The sequence below is a fragment of the Squalius cephalus genome, assembly GCF_949319135.1.
Source record: "Squalius cephalus genome assembly, chromosome: 20".
In the NCBI taxonomy this organism is placed as follows: Eukaryota; Metazoa; Chordata; class Actinopteri; order Cypriniformes; family Leuciscidae; genus Squalius; species Squalius cephalus.
Window position 1 is genome coordinate 34,464,365 of NC_137141.1, and position 20,981 is coordinate 34,485,345.

The 20,981-nt window shown below is 35.9% G+C and overlaps 1 long non-coding RNA gene across 1 annotated transcript in view; it reads left to right on the forward strand.

The window, feature by feature from the left end:
• The window catches only part of LOC307147689, a 249,122-nt gene that overhangs the window by 25,085 nt on the left and 203,056 nt on the right, over window positions 1-20,981 (forward strand). The window lies entirely within an intron of this gene.

The window sequence follows — 20,981 nt, forward strand, 5'->3', positions numbered from 1 at the left end:
CTGTGGGAAAGAGCTGTGCATACATGTCAAATTATTATTATTTTTTTGCAATTACAAATAGGCTATCCCTTAAACATTCCTTAAAATAGTCAAACAAAGAATTAAAAATGTATTTATAAATGTACAAAGTACCTTGTCTCCCATATTATTGAACCGTAGAACTCCAAGAAATGCAGTCCCGTTGTTTTCCAAACGTGATTTATAAAAGGCCTCCTTGGAAATCTTTACAGACCAGGAAAAGTTCCTACTCAGGAAACTTTGACAATTAGCAACCTGTGAAAAGAAGAATAAGCATTGATAAATCAAGAATCCTAGCCCAGGTGGACATTGTAATCTTTTTCAGGCCTTACGCTGATCATTTTCTGATATGAAGAGTAGCATATGTCTTTGGTTCTGTGGTGTTAGCTTGTATTTTGAGAACACCAATAGCCTTCCCTACGACAAGCCTTGCATCCCTTGTATTGTTTTCTTCCATCTTCTCCATTAGAGTATCCAAATAATCCAAGACGTCTCTGCAAAACCAGTTTAATCACTTGGCATTCTGTAATAGAGTTACTTGATGTCACTGGCAAACGCACACTTACGAGGCTTTTGTGGAATTAACATCTCCATTCTCGTCTTCTAAACCGTCTCCTAAAACATCATCTATATTGTATAGTTGTGGTTCACATCTATCCTCGTCTTCTAAACCGTCTCCTAAAACATCATCTCTATTGTATAGTTGTGGTTCACATCCATCCTCGTCTTCTAAAAAATCTTCATCTTCATTGTATACGTGTGGTGAAGAAGCACTGGTTCCACTGTTATTGCAGGTCACACACGTCCATTCAGTGTTGTTTAAACGCATAATGTATGTGCTTCTTTCTTCCTCTTCAACACAGAAATAAATAAGGGATGGATTTAATTTAATTTAATTGTGCAATAATTGAATCTTAAATATTAAAGTGATTCATATGTGTTGCTTATTTATAAATCCATAAACATCATAGTTCACATTTATCAGACATAAATGACAATTTTATGTCAATTTTGACATAAAATTGTATAGAAACATTCACTAAAGAAACATGCTGTCAGTTTACATGTTGCAGTTATACTATATTTAGCCTAATTTGATTTTGAAATCAAACTTTGGGTGTGAAACTGAAAAGTAGTTTATAAATCTCAAGACACAGACTTACCCCTGCACACTTGATCATCATATGTAGCGTTTCTACATCTCTCTTCAGGAATAACAGGAGGGATTTCCAAACAATCTTAAGAGACCATGACACATAATTAAACATAATTATCAAATCCAGGGCCGAATTAGCAAATTGAATTAGCACTGAGCCTAACAATTGTATAAAAAAAATTATTGTAATAGCCTACAATTGTTAGGCTTAGTATAAGTATTAAAAAAAGAATTATATTATAAATGTTCTAAATTAGTTGCATCTTAGCTAGGATTGGGAATCAAAAATCGATTAATTAATTAATTAATTATGCATACTATTAATATGGTCTTAATAAAATATAAATATGATGTATGTTATATATTACTAGTATCAACTATATACTTTACAGGAGTTAAAGTGTGACAAACTGTCATTGATTTTTTTTGTCTTCAAAGTGTGCCAACAACCAGGGGCGTTTCTAGGTTTTAAAAACGTCATGGACTGGGGGTGGGTGGTAGGATAACATGATTATTTATAATGTATTTGTATGTAAACAGCTAATTTCTGATACAACAACAAAAAAGGGGGGGGATGTATGTTGTTGACCCTGGAACAACAACAAAACCACAACCTTCAACACTAGCTCTGCATCTGTTGTAGGATGACACTCACCGGCTGGATCCCATGGATGACATCCATTATTAGCATCCAGCAAAAATGTCTCATCTATGTCTTCAATCTCATTCATTCTAACTCCATATTGATCCCCTTGCTTTGTTATGTTGAAACTGTATGTTTTGCACTGTCCTGAAACCAGAGAGAACATTTTACATTTGTTGAAAAAATACATTTAAAGAAGTGTTGAACTCGAGAACAGTTTATATATATATAGAAGTTTTACCCAGGGAAGAGATGTTTAGTTTAACATTCATTACATGAACACTTTTTTTATCATCAACTGATTGACATGTCAGATTTATAGCTGAAACACAAAACAAAACAGAAATTACCTCAATGAGTTTGCCAGTCTGCACAAGTGCTGTCAGACAACAAATATGTAATATTCACAGTCATGTTAGCAGTATATGTAATATCTACCTTGATTTATTGAGGTACTTGAGTTCCAGAAACATCCATCTGTCAAGACTTGAATTTTCACTTTTTCTGTGCAGGCTGCATAAAGACAATAATTTATAATGCTATTATGTAACAATGTATAACAAGTTTATATGTCGAAATTTAAATGGCAACTGTTACAATCTTTTTTTAATCATGTTGTTTTTTTTGTTTTTCATTTGTTCTAATGTGCATCAAACAGCATAATCATTGGTATTATGAACTTTTTTTTCATTGGTATTAGCAACTCTTTAAGTTGATAAATGCATTTTTTAAAGCAACCAGTGGTGAAGAAGGTATATAAGTCAAGTACTTGAGTAAAAGTACAGATACCCTAATAAAAGAATACTCATTTTAATACTCCTACTCATCGTCAACTTCATCTTTGCAGCCGACACTGACACAGAAAACACTTGTTTATTAATAAACAATTGAAATGTCTCCTTGCTATATGTAACCCAGGTCAATGTTTTGTCATACTATCGCGAGAGTCTCTGCGTCCAATCACGTGATGGCGTGAGGTCACGTGACCTGCTGCGGTTTACAGGAAGTAAAGTACGCCGAGGTAGGGAGCATGGCAGACGCAGTGGGACGCCGATGTGGGTAGAGCTGCAGGTCAGTTAGGGTGGTTCTGATGTTTTCTGTTATGTGATCCTATTTGGCATTTATTGATTGTGTGTGTGTTACGATCTCAGGAGCCGTTTACCGTGACCTAAGCGTGGGGTGGTGTGGCGCAATGGATAAGACACATGCCTTTGGTGTGAGAGACCCGGGTTCGAATCCACTGTGAGACACCAATGTGTCCCTGAGCAAGACACTTAACCCCTAGTTGCTCCAGAGGCGTGCGACCTCTGACATATATAGCAATTGTAAGTCGCTTTGGATAAAAGCGTCAGCTAAATGAATAAATGTAAATGTAAATGTAAATGTACCTAAGCTGTAGTAAACGAGTGTATGTGAGGAGTGTGATCTATGGAATTGGTGAGTGTTGTGAATTGTTACCGTTCATCTAGCTGCTATCTCAGTGGTATTAGATCTGTGTTTTACTCATTCATCGACATCTTAGTGTTATATACTTATAAGGAAATCTATCTGTGCCAAAATTAATGTCATACTTTGTGGCACTAAGCACTTTATATTTGACCTGGAATATGACTATATTTCTTTCTTTTGTACTGTTTGTATTTAGTTGAAACATTCAGATTAGTTTTTGTCTAATGTTTATTAGGACTTTGGATGTGATTCATGGTTTATATTGTATATTTTTATACTTTTTGGGAACTTGTATATTTAATTTGTTTATAGTACAAATAGTGCTATTTAATTGAATGTGTGCACATTGAATTGTTTTTGTATTAATTGATTTTTGTTTATTTATTTAATTGAAATGATGGCTTTGTGTTAACCAGGCCAGGTGATTTTGATGGCGAGCTAACCCAAGGAGCAGGCCTCAAGCCTGTGAGCCCATATAGAGACTGCTTTTACACAGTCTGAAGACTGAGCTACTCCTGCTAGGCCGGTAGGGGGCTCCTTGCAGCCCATGAACTTATTCCCCCACACCGCTCCTACTCATTGCCCACTGCAGCACAACTCATCCCTTTCACAGACTATTTCACTGTAAACCCTCTGGACCCTGATATCAATACCCAGCGTGGGTTCAATGAACTATGGGTGGGTGGGGATATTGTACTAATGGACTGATGATGACTTAAACTATGAACTGATATTGGTCGTAGTTATTAGATGATTGCCTGATCATGTTGACATTGTGACGTACATGAATTTATTGTCTTTCTGCGCATTTGTTTATGAATGGCCATTCAAATTTAATGTTTGTTTGTTTGTTTGTTTGTTTGTTTGTTTGTTTTGTTGTAGTTTAAAAATATATGTATTATATCCTATATGGTTTTCTTGATCTCAATTTGTCAACTCTCTCCCAGTCGTTTATTAGAATCTTCTGATCGATTAACCTGCTATATGAAGTTTTATAATTTTCTCAAGTATTATTAGCACACATATGGTACATATATTTGACATATTCATAATCATTACTTTTGCCGGTTCTTTGTGACAGCTTTTAGATGCGTTATTGGCAGCACCACCCTTAAATGTTACATGAACGCGTCACCTCCGCTCAATAGTTAATATTGTTCTTTGGTGTTCAGTTTAGTTATTTGATAAAAATATTATTTTTTTTCTCAATCTTTCTATTTTTCTCGACACCACTTTAACTTGGCACGAAGTTCTGGAAAAACTGTCAGTGATGTCACGATATGCAAATGTGCAAATATGCAAATTCATACCTACCATTCATACCCACCATGACCAAAATTGTAGTTTTTTATTTTTTTAAATTTTTTTTTTACATTTGAATCTTGAAAAAAATAAATAAAAAATAGACCTACCTACCGACCCCTTTTTTTTTTTTTTTTTTGCTGTTCCTGCAAACCAAAATATTTTTAAGGATGACCTGAGCTCCTGAGAGCGACCCATTCTTTCACAAATGTTTGTAGAAGCGTCTGCATGCCTAGGTGCTTGATTTTATACAACTGTGGCTATGGAAGTGATTGGAACACCTGAATTCAGTGATTTGCAGGGGTGTCCCAATACTTTTGCCAATATAGTGTATTTATTCACATGCAATAACATGAATGAAATATTTTCTATTGGCTAGTTATAGGGTTAGGAATAGAAAATTGATTCTTCTTGATAGCATTCTTTTAACGCAAGACACAAGAGAACACTTCTGCATGTGTGCTGTTTTCTGTGCTGCACACACATCCAAAGTGCTCACAGACAGCCGCCTCTCATATAGTTCACGGAAAAAAATACATGCATAATTATGTTAAAATATCCCCGTAAACAAAAATTGTTTTTGCCTTAAATTGTTAAGAATGTTGATCAAAGAACAAAAGAAAAAGAAAATCACTCACTGAACTTTTGTAACTTTAATTAGCCTAATTGTATTTGCCTGTTCGGTGCATGCGATTTTGAGATGCGTTCCCTGTCAAACATCATTCATCCTTACTTTCGTAATTTTGTTAAATATTTTTTTCTGGATTTCTTGATCTTTATATGATGTTTTTTTTATTCCTAAGTTGCTATTCATTTTTATGCAATTTATTTTGTTCTGCAGACGAAAAAATTAAACTGTATCCTATTAATTTGGAATAGCAGAGATATCTCCCATTTAAAAAAAAAATAGTATCAAGTAGACTCATGATTCCTGTCCTGTGTTTCCCTTGTCTGGTATGCTTTTTTGTTATTTCCTGTTCTGTGCCATGTTTTGTAGTCCTTTGTAGTTTTTCTTGTTTATTAGTCTCCCCAGGTGTTTCTGATTTAACCACGCCCCCTTGTTATCTTGTTTAGCTTGTTTGCCCATGTATTTAAGCCCTGTGTCTAGTCTCAGTCTTTGTGAGTTCTTGTTTTTGTATGTTGGCTGTTTGGTTCCTGTGTCCTGTTTCCCGAGTCCGAGTTTGTCTAGTTTTAGGTTTATTAAATAAAGTTTGCTGCATGTGGATCCTGCTTCCTCCAATCATTCAGCCAGCAGCGTTACATAGACCTATTTTATTGTGGTCTGCAGTTTAATAAAAGTTCATTAGAAAAAAAATGGTATTAACAGATTTTAAAAACAGCGTTGCACATAAGTAGGAAGTTAAACTTATCATTAAATCAGGCGGTTACGGCAAAAAGAAAGGGAAACTTCGGACCTTGTGAAAAAAAATAGGCATGACACATTAACCCTCTGGGGTCCTTCGTTTAACAGTCACACTTGGGACCTTCGGGTCCAAATGGACCCGGAGGGCGGGATTAATATATATATAAAAAAATCTTAATATTTTTTTTTTTACTTGTTTTTTATAATATTTTTTCTTTTCTTTTTTGGTGTTTTGAGATAATTTTATGATTTATAATTAATATTTATGCAATAATTATGACCCATTTTTTCCCATTGAATATAATAGAAATTTTTTATATATATATAATTTTTATTTTATTTTTATTAAAGCTGTATTTCATTTTAGAGTCAAGCCTAGGCCTCATGAAAGCAATTTTTGAAATGAGATGGGCGCCAACTGGTGGACACACTGAGCATTTTTATCACGCAATAGCACATTTTTACCACTAGTGGATTTACAGCTCTCTGTAGAAAGGCTTGCGAATTCTAGTGATTTTTGCCTGAACAGATTTAGTCTGTTTTGCACTCTTGATGTTTTAGAGATTCACCCCTTCACTGTTGAGTCCTTTTTTGAGTCCTTGGCTGATTTGTAGATTGTATGCACAAAAAAACTCTGTTTTCATATTTTTGACAATTTCCCATTCATTTCCTATGGGAGTCATTTTTGACCAAAGAGCAGAAGTGTGATGACCACTTAGCATGCTTGGATCATGACCTCAATATTTTTTGTGTGTTCACATACCTAATACCATAAAAGTCACCTAGTTTCGTAACATTCCGATGAAGCTGTGATTTTTAAAAATTCAAAACAGATTTTTGTAATCTGAATTTATTAGTGTGTATGTGTATAAAAGTGTGTTTGTGTGTGTGTGTGTGTGTGTGTGGATGTGTCTGTTTTGCACTCTTGATGTTTTAGAGATTCACCCCTTCACTGTTGAGTCCTTTTTTTCTGCATCCTGGCTGATTTGTAGATTGTATGCGCAAAAAAACCTCTGTGTTTTCATATTTTTGACAATTTCCCATTCATTTCCTATGGGGGTCATTTTTGACCAAAGAGCAGAAGTGTGATGACCACTTAGCATGCTTGGATCATGACCTCAATATTTTTTGTGTGTTCACATACCTAATACCATAAAAGTCACCTAGTTTCGTAACATTCCGATGAAGCTGTGATTTTTAAAAATTCAAAACAGATTTTTGTAATCTGAATTTATTAGTGTGTATGTGTATAAAAGTGTGTTTGTGTGTGTGTGTGTGTGTGTGTGGATGTGTCTGTTTTGCACTCTTGATGTTTTATAGATTCACCCCTTCACTGTTGTGTGCTTTTTTTCTGGATCGTGGCTGATTTGTAGATTGTACGCACAAAAAAACTCAGTATTGTCACATTTTTGCCAATTTCCCATTCATTTCCTATGGCGGGTCCATTTGGACCCGAAGGTCCTGAGTGTGACTATTTTTTTTACAACCACTTAGACTATTCAAATCCTGTCCCCAATTTTTTTGGGTGTTCATATACCAAGTACCAACAAAGTCACCAAATTTCGGATCATTCCGATGAAGCTATGATTTTTTACATTTTTTTATTTAAAGGCTTCGGGTCCATTTGGACCCGAAGGACCCCAGAGGGTTAACTATGTCATCAACATGCATTTATTATTCTTACAATCACCAAAGTGGGTTCTGTTCCGTTCAATTGTATTCAACAGTTCTCCTCGCTTGGGTAGATGATATAATCGGATATTATATATTTTTTTAAGCCGATTTATCAATCAAATATTTTTTACATATCGCCCAGCCCTACGATAAACATAAAATGTAAAAACAGATGTAACAGTTCAAAATGTGTTAACTTTTTGAGAAGAACACTATGTAACCACTAGTTTTGCATAATTTGAATCTGCTACAGCAGCAGGGAAGATGTGCGTGCATTAATTTTTTATTTTGTTTAATTTTTACCTAAAACCTTCCCCATTCAGATGGTAATACACAAATATGGACGTGTTCACATTCAAGCATTTCATACAGTTTGATTTAGTTTACATTCACAACTGACAGTCGTGACCTAAATATGATTATCATTTACAGTAATAAATCCTAAAATTCAGCATTAGTAACTTATTTCTCAATCTATCAGTCACAAGCACACTCAAGCTCCTGTTCACGGCTCATTTCGAGTCAGTCTAGTGAATTCAGTGAATCGATAACTTGAGGTTCACTCTGACCGGATCAGTTGAATAAGTGAGTTGTTGACTCGAGAACAGATGCAATCAGATGAGCTTGTGACAATGTTTTCAGTTCAAAATAACGAGGAACAACATGTTTTTATGAGATGTAGTAAAAATGTACAATTTAATGCTTTGGAATGCAGTGAAGTAAAAGTTTTTCCAAAATAAAAATACTCAGATGAAGTACTGATAAATATTGATAATATATGAAATATATGATTTTACTGATGATACTGATAAATATACTTAAGTACAGTAATAAAGTAAAAATACTTTGTTAATAGTGTCCACCACTGAGAGCAACATACTTATCTGGCGTGAAGCACAACAGACGATCATCAGCCACAGCAAATTTTGCTTTTGTCGAGACATAATTCCCCAAAACAGCCTGAGAGAGACACAAGAGTTGAGTTTTCTTTTCTACAGATATTGGTTGTAAATCTTAAAGAATTTTCTTATTTCATTCTTGAGATGTAAAGTCCACAGTCCAAGAGGAGAAAGAGTTTCATCAGTTCACACATGAAGCCGTATGATTATGATCTGCAGCTCAGAGCCGCTGGAACAGTGACATACAGTTACTTTGCAAACATGCAAATCATGTTGTTTTGGGGCTTTAACGCTACATTTCAGCAGGGCTCCAAACAAAAAAATCAATTAAGGAGCCAATGGCTCCTATTGGGGAAAAAAACAGGCGCCAAATAATTTTTTTAAGAGCCACATAACAATGCACTTACTTTTAGTCACCCTGTTGTGTGCATGTCTCTCCTCTTCTTACAGTTTCAGCATTTTCATCTTGTGAATGTTCTGGGAACTGGAGCTTATTTGGTAACTGAATGTCACTTCCGACTTATGAACTATTTCATAAGTTCATATTTTGGCGCTTTCACTCAGTGAAACGTTCACGCAAAGCATCTCATTTCATGACGTTAAAGGGACACTTCACCCATTTGCATTAAGCTTTGCATTGTTAGAAACCCAGTCATACTATTGAATGGTCGTGCAACACTCTCTCATTTTCCCCTGAGACGGGAGAAATCTGTTATTTACCTCTTACACTTCCTCCTACAATGACGCAAAAATCGTCATTTTGCGTCATTGTAGGAGGAAGTGTTAGAGGGGGGGATTTCTGTTAAGACTACAGACACTAGTTTCTCATCTTTCCCAGGGTGGGGCGCGCTCACGCTACAGACCTATTACAGATCAGTGGGTGGGACTTTACTCTCTGAAACTGAAAGCAATATCCTCCATCTTGTTTGAAGCTAAGCTAACAAGCGCTGTGGAGACAGATGTAAAGTTATGACAATAGCGGAGGAGAGTGCTCAATATGATATAGAAGAAGAGGATTTCGGAAGTCTGATGCTTGAATCAGGTGTTTGTGGCTACCTTTACAAGCCGCATTATAGCGAAGAGCAGCCGAGGCAGAAGACCTGCCTGCCGCGGACGAGGAGCCCGGACTGGCTCGAGTTAGGGCGGACTGGTGGCGCCGGTGATCTCACAATGCAGCTACGAACCGCTACGAACACAGAGATAGAGTCCGTCTGCGGCAAAGAATTTCAACGATGACAATTTCTCCTGGACGAAATCTCTGAATCAGACGAGGACACGGAAGTTTGTGTTGAGAACTATCCTAGTTTCGCACCGCAAATGTTCTGACTGAACATCCAGGTACCATGCAATAATTCACCTTTTCGAAAGAAATACAAACGAGGAGTAATGCACTATATGAGTTCGCCAACTAACTAGACATTTTGTGTGAATGTGAAATGAATTTCAAGCTCTGGTAGTAGCTAGCCTTGTAGACGGAAGAGTGATTTCTCTTATAGGCAGATATGCGCTTTCTGGATTAGTGGGAGTGGCTTGCGGAGCTGTGCAATGTGGTGCATTGTGGGAGTTGTTGTCTTTCATACAAATGCGTCCTGAAGTTATTTTTTGTCTTTTCTCGGTCACGAAGGCACCAAATTCAAAAATTATTTTACATTTCGACTACATATATGACCCACTTTAAATAAAAAACAATGTTCAAATGGGTGAAATGACCCTTTAACAAAACAAATGAAGCGATAGGCTAGGGGTGGGCGATATGGCAAAAATATCATATCACGATTTTTTTCAGGAAAATCACAATTCACGATTTTATCACGATTCTTTTTTATGTTGGTTTTACTATTTTGTGACTGAGCATTACAGCCAAACTAATGTCCACATTTTAAAAACAAAGCTTTAGGTAACAAAATATAAAATAAAAAAGAATGGCAGAAAGGGGCGAAGATAAAAAATGTAGTCATTATTTTGTTTGTTATTAAATATTAAGATCAAAGATAAACATTACACATACACAACTTAATATACAAATGAAATAAAGAGTGTTTTGTTTTCAGCTACAGTAGGTGTATTTAACAGTAGCATTGAAGAAAGTAATTAAATTAACACATATGAAAATAAAACAAAACATAGACTTCACTGTATAAATTATAAATTGATACTTATTAAAGCTACTATTAAAGTTATCAGTCAAGAGCAGTGAGTAATTTTCTCTTTGCATTTTGTTGTTTCATTAACATTAAAGGGATAGTTCTCCTAAAAATTCAAATTGTCATAATTTACTCTCTCAAGTTGTTTAAACTTGAATACATTTTTTTTCTTCTGTTGAAAATAAGTTATTTGGAATAATGTGGGTAACCAAACAGTTGATGTACCCCAGTGACTTCCATAGTATATTTTTCTCCTTTGGAAGTCAATGGGGACCAGCTACTGTTTGGTTACCCACATTCTTCAAATTATTAATATTAGAAAATATTAGAAGGAAATTAATACAGTTTTGGAACAACATTAGAGTGCGTAAATAATGAGATAATTTTTATTTTTGGGTGAACTATCCCTTTAAGGACAAGCGGCAGCGTGTTTACAATTGCTACTGTCTCTTTAAGAGCTGAGCGCGACACGTCTAATGTACACGCATTTGACAAGCAGATTTTCTCTCAATTTTCTCAAGTTTGCTTTCACTTTAGACATAACCGACTTTATGTAAACCTTGTGTGTATTTAACATTATTAGCACAATAAGACTCGAAAGATAACTTAGTCCAGTATCCAGGCGCTGGTAGACAGGCTTTTAGTGCATGTGAGCTTCACATGTACGCGCTGAGAAACGCACACGTTAGAACAGCGCATCAGCATGCGAATTAAATGTTTAACCGACAAGGCATTAAAGCACATGCAAATTATTAACTTTTGTGAACTGCAGTGTCCCGTTCCGCTGCGTTAACATTTTATGTGAATATACGTCGCGTTGTTCAGTATGTTGGGACAGAGGCGCCAGAACAGCAACTAGAATGCACGATCAGTGCCGGCCCGAGCCTTTTGGGGGCCCTAAGCAGAATTTGATTTGGGGGCCCCCTCCCACCACGCGGAGTCACCTGTGCTTGACGATTATTGACACAATGTCACTCTATAATGTTACATTATACATTAATACAATGAGGTTATGTATTAATACAAAATAAATATTTAATAAAAAATAGATACTTAATTTTTTTTTAACTTTTTCTTTACTCTTTTACTAACTCTTTGAAACTTCTGAGAACAAATTGTCACAAAACATATTAAAAAACTTATTTGCAAAATATCCTCAAACGTTTTGCAAGACTGCAGTTTGAATGATGTCTTGTATGAACATGACGGAGTATGTTTTTATGTTTCCACTGTTCGATCGCGCCCGTGCCACACACACACACACACACACACACACACAACATTCAAGCATTGCAATCTTGACATCGCAGCCTGTTCGTTATAGCCGTAATAAAATATAATAATAAAATAGTCAACCTAACATATAAAAATTACACTGCTCTGTTTAAATAAGCCTACAATTCTTATTCAGCACTGCGTAGCCTTAGCAACGCTCAACTGTGATGTTTCCAAGCACATTTTTGCGCATGTGAAGAGAGTGATTTTTTTTTCCCCTCGATATTGGATTTCAAGCACATTTTTGCGCATGTGAAGAGAATGATTTTTTTCCCTCGATATTGGAACGTGGGTGAAGTACAAAGAAGCCTATAATAAAGAATAGTTTACCATCCAAATCCATTGCGAATGTTGAAACATTTTGATTCTAATGAGAGAGATACGTGAGCCCAACGCCGCTTTCACTTTCGCTTTAAATTATTTCGTTTTGGCTTGTTTTTAGTTATTTTTTTATTCTTGTTCTGTTCTGAATATCATTAAATTTAAAGGATAAATCATTGATCAAATCAAATTTTTGTGACATGGCTTAACATTACCGTGACTTTGCGCACGAATTGTCTATGCACGCGAGGTTATGCGCATGACTCAAACACTGGCAGACACAGCAGCAGTTGTAGGCAGGTAGGCTATATTGATCATGAAATCATAATTTTCTTGTCTTGAATTATTAATCCATTCATTCATTTATGTCACTTGTTTAATTTAATATGTAAAAAAAAAAAAAAAAAACTCGCTTGGGGGCCCCCTGGTGGCGAGGGGGCCCCAAGCAGCCGTTTAGTTCGCTTATGCCTCGGGCCGGCCCTGTGCACGATTCTACGGTATTTCTTCAAAAGCAGATCGTGGAGACATTTTAATCGTCCATGATCAAAAATCGTCTTATTGCACACCCCTACGATAGGCTACTGGTAATAAAACATGCACGTAGGATGCAAATTTTACAATCAAAGGGAGTAAATTTGTATTGTCGCCAATGGCGACCTTGGCAGAAATTTCACTCGCAAATAAATATTTTTGGTCGCAAATGCGACCATTTTAGTCGCAGTTTGGAGCCCTGTTTCAGTATTCCTTTACTTTCAGGTCCAGTTTATCAAGTCACATTTGTTCACAGAGAACTATAGAATTATATTTAATAATAGTAGAAACAAGATGCCAATGAAAGCATAACCTTTATTATTAGGCAATATTTATATTTATTGGACAATATTTAGATTATTTTGCTATAGTTAGATTCAGACTCCCATACAGAAAATGTTGTTTTAACAGAAAAATAATAATTTTATGTGTTGTTTATAAAGTTTGTGACTTTCTTTGCTTTCAGTAAATGGCACTTGCTGTGATATTTTGTCACCTAATGAATGATATTCACATATTTACACGTTTGACTCATTTTAAAAAAAAATTTTGGAGCCACTGAAAGACCATCATGATGAAGAAATTGTACTATCTTCATTACAATCACATGAGGCTCTCAGAGATATAACACATTAAAGCCACATTAAATAATGCAGAAGTCATTAGCTGATTTTGACAGTGTTTGCGTGGCAACATATTCAATAACCAAATATGTTCCACATCCGAGTGTGTGAACAAGGAAATATCTGACTCCATAGGCGTGTGACTTTAGTTTCATTCTGAAGATGTAAATTTGTTTTCTAAAAGAGGTTGAGAGTAGTTTGTGTCTCTCTGACACACACGTGCTCAAACAAACAGGACAGCAGGATAAATGTAATATCACTGATATTCAGCACAATTCAATCCTCCCACAATAACAGACAGTTTCAGTAATGATCATCACATATATTTGTCACAGATATTTGACCCCATGATTTCAATCCCTCAAACTAGAGCTTCAACGCACATGCACAAAAATTACAAAATGCTTTTTTGGAGAGTATTCACTAGAGCTGCACGATTTGGAGATTTTTTATTTTTTTTAAACAAATGAAATAAATATATGTAAAAATGTTGTGCTTGTTTGTTTGTAGGGCTGCACAATTTGGCCCAAAATTTTGTTTTTATATATTAATGTCTAATTATTATTTATTATTATTATTATTATTATCATTATTATTATCATTATCATTATCATTATTATTATTATTATTATTATTATTATTATTATTGCTAAATGAAAATATTAAACAAAAAATAAATATTAATATTGTTATAACACTTTCATTATCTAAAATAAAAAAAATATTTAAAAATAAATCTAACAAATAATAATAATAAGAAAATAATTATACAATTTTTATTTTACAGAGAACTTATTTTATGAAAAACTGCAAGGTTACCTGCAGGTAGCCTATGAGTATAAATCATTAGAAAAGTCTAATGATTTATTATAAAATATTATATTATTATGATAAAAATCTGTGACAATATTTCTTTTCTTTTTTTGTTAGGAGGTATGCAAAAACAAAAACAGTCCATGTCTTTAATATGAAATATGATTTGGATGAATTGGGTAGGTCTAACATAAAGGAATCAAATGTAAAATATAGCCTAACTGGATAGTCAAGTCACCTTTATTTATATAGTGCTTTTTACAATACAGATTGTATCAAAGCAGCTTCACAGTGATAACAAAAATAATACAACAAAGTTTGTTTCTAGAAGAAAATTGCGTCATCGTCTACCTTAAGTAAGGCAGATCAATAATATTGTTGAATATTAAATGTCCCCAACTAAGCAAGCCAAAAGCCAAGGCAACAGTGGCAAGGAACCAAAACTACATCAGTGACATATGGAGAAAAAAACCTTGGGAGAAACCAGGCTCAGTTGGGGCCATTTCTCCTCTGGCCAACGAGCGAACAGTGTATGATTATGATTCAGTAGGGCTGTAACGATATGCGATATGAAACCGAAATACTCGCGGTGCAAGAAGGCAGAATCGCAGCACACCCCTTCCAACTCCCAGAGTTATCCTTCCCATCCAGGATATATATATATATATATATATATATATATATATATATATATATATATATATATATATATATATATATATATATATATATATTGGCATGGGGTACTTTCCATAAGATCATCTCTCAATGCAAATTAGCTTTTAGGCTAACTGAAATAAAACCATGCCAATCTCTAGGTATGGTGAAGGCTATGTGATGATGTGGGGCTATTTTAATTCCAAAGGCCAAGGGAACTTTATCAGGATGCATAGTATCCTAAAAATTAATAATAAAAAAATACTTAAAAATAAAAATCTGCCTGCCTCTATGGGAATTTAACATAGGGGTGTACACACTTATGCACCATGTATTTTAAGGAAGAACATTTATTTATTTACGATACATTATTCATTCACAAAGAAAATTGGTGTCCTAAAAGGTTGGGTTTTTCCTAATTTTTTAAATGAAGGCATTAAGTTCAATTTCCAAAATATGATTTTTTATTCCTCTTTTTTAGTCAACTTTAGCATGGGTGTATTAACTTATGCATTGCACTATATATATATATATATATATATATATATATATATATATATATATATATATATATATTAGGGCTGTCAATCGATTAATTTTTTTAATCGCGATTAATCGCATATTGTCATGAGTTAACTCGCGATTAATCGCACATTTTTTTTATTGTTCTAAATGTACCTTAAATTAATACTTTTCAAGTTTGTAATACTCTAATCAACGTGGGTATGGATAAATATAGATGCTTTATGCAAATGTATGTTTATTATTGAAACCATAGTCAATATAGAGCATAAGGATGAGATGTTTCAAAGGTCACAGATGTTTTTCAAAGAACTTGTTCATGTCTATTAGACACGTAGAAAGAACAAAAAAATGGCAGGTTACCATTACTTCTCTTTCTTTGCACTGAGCAATTTACTAACACAAACATGTTTAGATTTTTGCATGACAGGGCAGCTCTTCTGAAAATGCTAAATGTACATTTATTATTTATTAGCCTATTACATTGTAGTTTGTCTCTCTCTGTGCCCATTTTGATGAAGCTAAATTCTCAATAAAACTGTTTTCATTGGTATATTTTACTGTTTCTGTTGTCAAACAACGGAATGAATTTGAAATGGTGACTGAAACGCGACCCATTAAGACATAACCAGCTCTCCCTTCCAAGATGTTAAGTTAATCTGCACAAAAATTCTGATAATCGAGCCGTCGTCTGGTGAAATCAAATTCACATAAGATAAAGACAATATCTGTGCTCTGATTTCGGCTATACTTGTAAAAATAGAGAAGCAACATAATATCTGTGCTTAACTGAGTTAAAGCGCTGCTCCTCCGCGCGAGACGCAGAGAGAGAGAGAGAGAGAGAGAGAGAGAGAGAGAGAGAGAGAGAGAGAGAGAGAGAGAGAGAGAGAGAGAGAGAGAGAGAGAGAGAGAGAGAGAGAGAGAGAGAGAGAGAGAGAGAGAGAGAGAGAGAGAGAGAGAGAGAGAGAGAGAGAGAGAGAGAGAGAGCGAGCGAGAGAGAGAGAGGTGCGCGCGCGTGCGTGCTGAGAGAGCAGTACCGGCGGGTACCGGTAGATTCTCAGAAACTAAAGTTTTGTTGAAGGGAAAAAATCGCTAAAGGGGTCTGCAATGTCGCTAAGTTAGCAACACTGTGTATCTCCATTTCTCCAACTAGGGGTTGGGCCACGGGTCAAACAGAAAATACGCGCTGCGTTAATCGCACGTTAAAAAAATTAGTGCCGTTAATATGATTTTGCGTTAACGCGTTATTAACGCGCTAACTTTGACAGCCCTAATATATATATGCACACATGCATGCATGCACGCACACGCACACACACACATATATATATAAGGGCTGGGGGAATTAACGCGTTAATCTTTGCGATTAATTTGAGATGTAAAAAAAAAAAATCGTAATTAACGCAGCACTTTTTTTGCCTCGTTTTAATGACTTTCTGTTGCGGCTGCTATTGCGACTGTGCCGAACCACGTCACCTTGTCATGATGGAGAAGTACAAGGATGGAGTTTTAGGAGGAATGTTTGTATTTAAAAAGTTGCCTGATGGAACGTTTGACAAAACAAAGATGCTGTGTACAATTAGCAAAGCTGAATTCAAATACCATACCAGTTGGTTTGAAGCTGGATGCACCGAATTTTCGGCCGCCGAATGGCATGTTCGGTTTTTGGCCGAAAAAGAAAAAAGGCCGAAAATATAAGCCGAATATATGCCGCCCATCCGTGTTCTGCGATCAGGTTTCACGAGCAGGTTTTTTCCGCTCTGTGTGTGAGCCGCACTCTCCGTTCTGTGTGTGTGTGTGTGTCGGTGCGCTGCTGCGCTCTCTGCTCAGTGTTCCGCTCCATGTTTGCGCTGCATTTTCTGTTCTGTCGTTCACGGCCCAAGCGCTCCAATCATGTACCGATCACGCACTGGAAAAGCAAAGTCCGCTCAAATAACGTGAAATTTCTCTGTAGTAGACTTCTGTTTGTAATAGCCCTACTGAGCTGGAATAGTATTAATTAGTAAAAATATTTTAATCGATTCCCAGCCCTGGATATTTTTTAAAATACTCTACCGTAACAGGAAATGCATGAACAGAGCGACGGACAGAAAAAACATGGAGATGCCACAGCCGATAGAAGTGATGAAGCTCAATGATTCCACATATGGTGCTACTTTTTCATCTAGAGGAGACTGAGAGATCAAAGAACACAAACAGAAACATACAGATCAGCTGGATGAATTTTAACATCCTTTGTTTTTTGTTATGGTGTTAAATCAGCGATTTCTTTTTTTTTTTTTTTTTTTGGTGTGTTCCCTGTTTTGTAATTACCTTGTGTTACCTTGTTTGTTCCCATAGCAACCCTTGTTTGTCGCCATAGTTATCCTTGTTATTTTCCATGACAACAAATCAACTTCACTTGTTCCTCGTCAGGCCCTTGTTATCTTGTCTATAAATACTAGGGCTGGGTAAAAAAGATTGATTTCTCGATTTTAATCGATTCTCATTTTTACGAACCGATATCCATTCTTAAATCCCAAGAATCGATTAGTCATCCTGTTTTCAGTTGAGGAATGAATGTAACATTGTAGCGCACATCCCATCCAATAAATCACTATAATATTTGTGCTTTGTTACTATTGATATGAAACAAAGTGTCAGATTTCAAATTACGTCCTTTTTTCTTACGAAATTCAAAAACAAATACCTTTTTGGTGCTGTGGCGTGAGATCGCTCTGGCTCAGCTCGAGCAGCAGCAGCGTGGAGCGCACATGAGCTTCTCTTCTGCCTTAATAATACCAGTTACCGCGCTGTAGACAGGCCGATGCCATAGCTTTTGCATCTCTCCTCGCTAGGCGCATAATACTGTTATCTTGGACCTCCCCACAACCCCCTTCTTTTTCAGTGTGGCTCAAAGATTTGGCCTTTTGTTTAAAACTTGAAAAAATTAAGTACAATATCAGAGGTATGTGTGTATGTGTGTGTTTTTTTTTTTTGTTTTTTTTTAAGTACTAATACCATCTCAATTTTTTTTTCGATCTTCAGATGTCCTGTTTATCAGATTGCGTATTGCTTTGTTGGGGCTGAGTAGAGTTGTTTATGGGGTGGGGTGGTATAAAATATAAAAATGCAGTTTGCAACAATAAAAATTCTATGATTACAAAAAAGAAAAAACACATCCAGTGACCATAAACTCGTAAGTCAGCTAGAAAAATTAACTCTAGAGAGGAGCATTTTGCTAAATATATGCACCATATTACATATTCATTATAATTTTTTATAAATTTATTTTTATAAATTTGTAATGCATGTTTGAATAAATCTGGCAGGTTTTTATGACAGCCACCATTTAAATGTTTATATTTCATATAACTATTTAATTATAAAAATAAATAAAAGTGTAATTTAAGTGTTTGTTTACAAATCAGTTCATTTTTACCTTCAATATTATAGTACGGCTAATGAAGCCTATAGGCTACAACTGACTCCCATAGTTTACAGCATTAGTTAAAGGTCCCATGACATGAAATTTTCACTTTCTGGGGTTTTTTAACATTAATATGAGTTCCCCTAGCCTGTATATGGTCCCCAAGTTTCTAGAAATTTTAATCGGTGTAAATCGAGCTTTTGCTATCTTTCTCTGCCTTTGAGAAAATGGACGCTCAACCGCGCTGATCTTGAATCTCCTCCTTATGACGTTATAAGGAGGAATGTTACCTCCCCTGTCTCTGCTTTGCCCGCCCAGAGAATATTTTCCGCCCATGAGAAAATGAGCTAGGAAGTAGGAACGCGCGCGCGCGATTTTAGTTTATCCACGAGAGATATAATGGCTTTTGAGCTAGCGAAGCATAATAATTGCTCAATAATTGGATGTACAAATGAACACCGAAGGGTCAATACAGAGCTGGGCTTGCTGAACGTCTGAAACTAAAGTCTGGATCAGTACCAACTCTCTTTGGCTCAGCTAACGTTACACACCTCGGACAAGTAAGTCAACTAATGATACAAGTTGTTGCTTTACTGTTTATGGTTAGCTTGTTACACGTAGAATGTGGCTGTAACATTAGCTATGCAGTTACTTGCGCTAATGTAAAGGTAGATAGCATCAAGTATGTGTGTGAATACACACACTGTAACGCGAGTGTTGTACACTTCTTTGTTATTTGGATAGCGTTTTCCTGTTGGTTATACGGCGTGCGCGATATCCGCATTTCAAGATCGCAGAGCTTGATGTAATTGTAATAAGATAAATTACAGACGTTACAGATCTCTCGTGAAAAGGCAACAGTAGGTTAGCGTTAGCTACATGATAATAACTAAACCATCCGAATAAAGTACCGTATCCAGACATAATATTTTAAACTAACCATTCGGAAACGTCCTGCTGGAGCCGCTGAGTTGCAACTTCTTCATCCGTTGCTTCTCCATCCGGATCAGATTCTGGGTCACACTGAAATGCTTGAACGACTGCGTGTCTCCGTGCCATTGCAATATATCCAATGTAAACATGCATGGTCTACCGTTGCCGCAGATGGTCAAGGCCACACCCACCCTCCACCTTACGCCGCCTTTCTCCTCCTCATTAGCATTTAAAGCTACAGACACCGAAACGGCCCGTCTGAAGGAAGCTCATTCTGGGACTGGCTTATAGTGGCTATAATTCTGCACCGAGACTGAATTTTTGGAAAGAGATTTCAGATACAGTACTAGGGACCACTAAGGCCTATATTAAAGCCTACAAAAAGTAGCATGTCATGGGACCTTTAAGAGATTTGTTTTCCTTGAGAAAATTTGCCATGTATTGTACCTGATATCCAAAATAATCAATATTGAATCGAATCGAAATCGAATCGAATTGCAAGCTTGTGAATCGAAATCGAATCGTGAAATTTGTCAATACCCCGCCCTAATAAATACCCCAGTGTTTCTCATTTTCTTTGTCTGATGTTGTCCCTCTATGGATGTGACTTGTGTGATTTTTGTCAGTTGTTTGCCTTCCTTGCCCTTGGCTGGATCAGTTTATCAGATTTATACACCGGGTTCCGTCAGCCAAAGACCTTGGTTCGTTATGGATCTCCTGGATTAGACCAGTTCCAATGGTCTGGTGGTCTCAGCGCTACCAACCAGGTCCGGTGGTCTCAGCGCTACCAACTAGAGATTACAATTTTCTGGGCCGATTCCGATTTTTCATTATGTTTGACCTGCCGATACCGATTTTAGCCGATTCCGATTTCATTTTTTCTAACCACTTTACAGCACACACAAATATTTATTTTATATCTTTTCTGTAATAGAACATTTTACAATTTGTATATACATATTGTTTTGAACAGATAAACGCTATAAAATAGAACTATATAAATTACTCCAGGTGTGGGTAATTCACACACATCTAAAGTGCAGTGTTATGGAAGAACCATTTCCTTTTCACATTCAATATCCAATAATTTTTTTATATGTGTATTTAGCAAACTAAACGTCTGTATGAAAACAGGGAATGGCAATAAAATAATATATAAATAAAAAATAAAATAAATATAGCCTTGCAGTATAAAGATATTTCTCAAAGCACACACACACACACAGGCCTATTGCAATCACTTGTACAA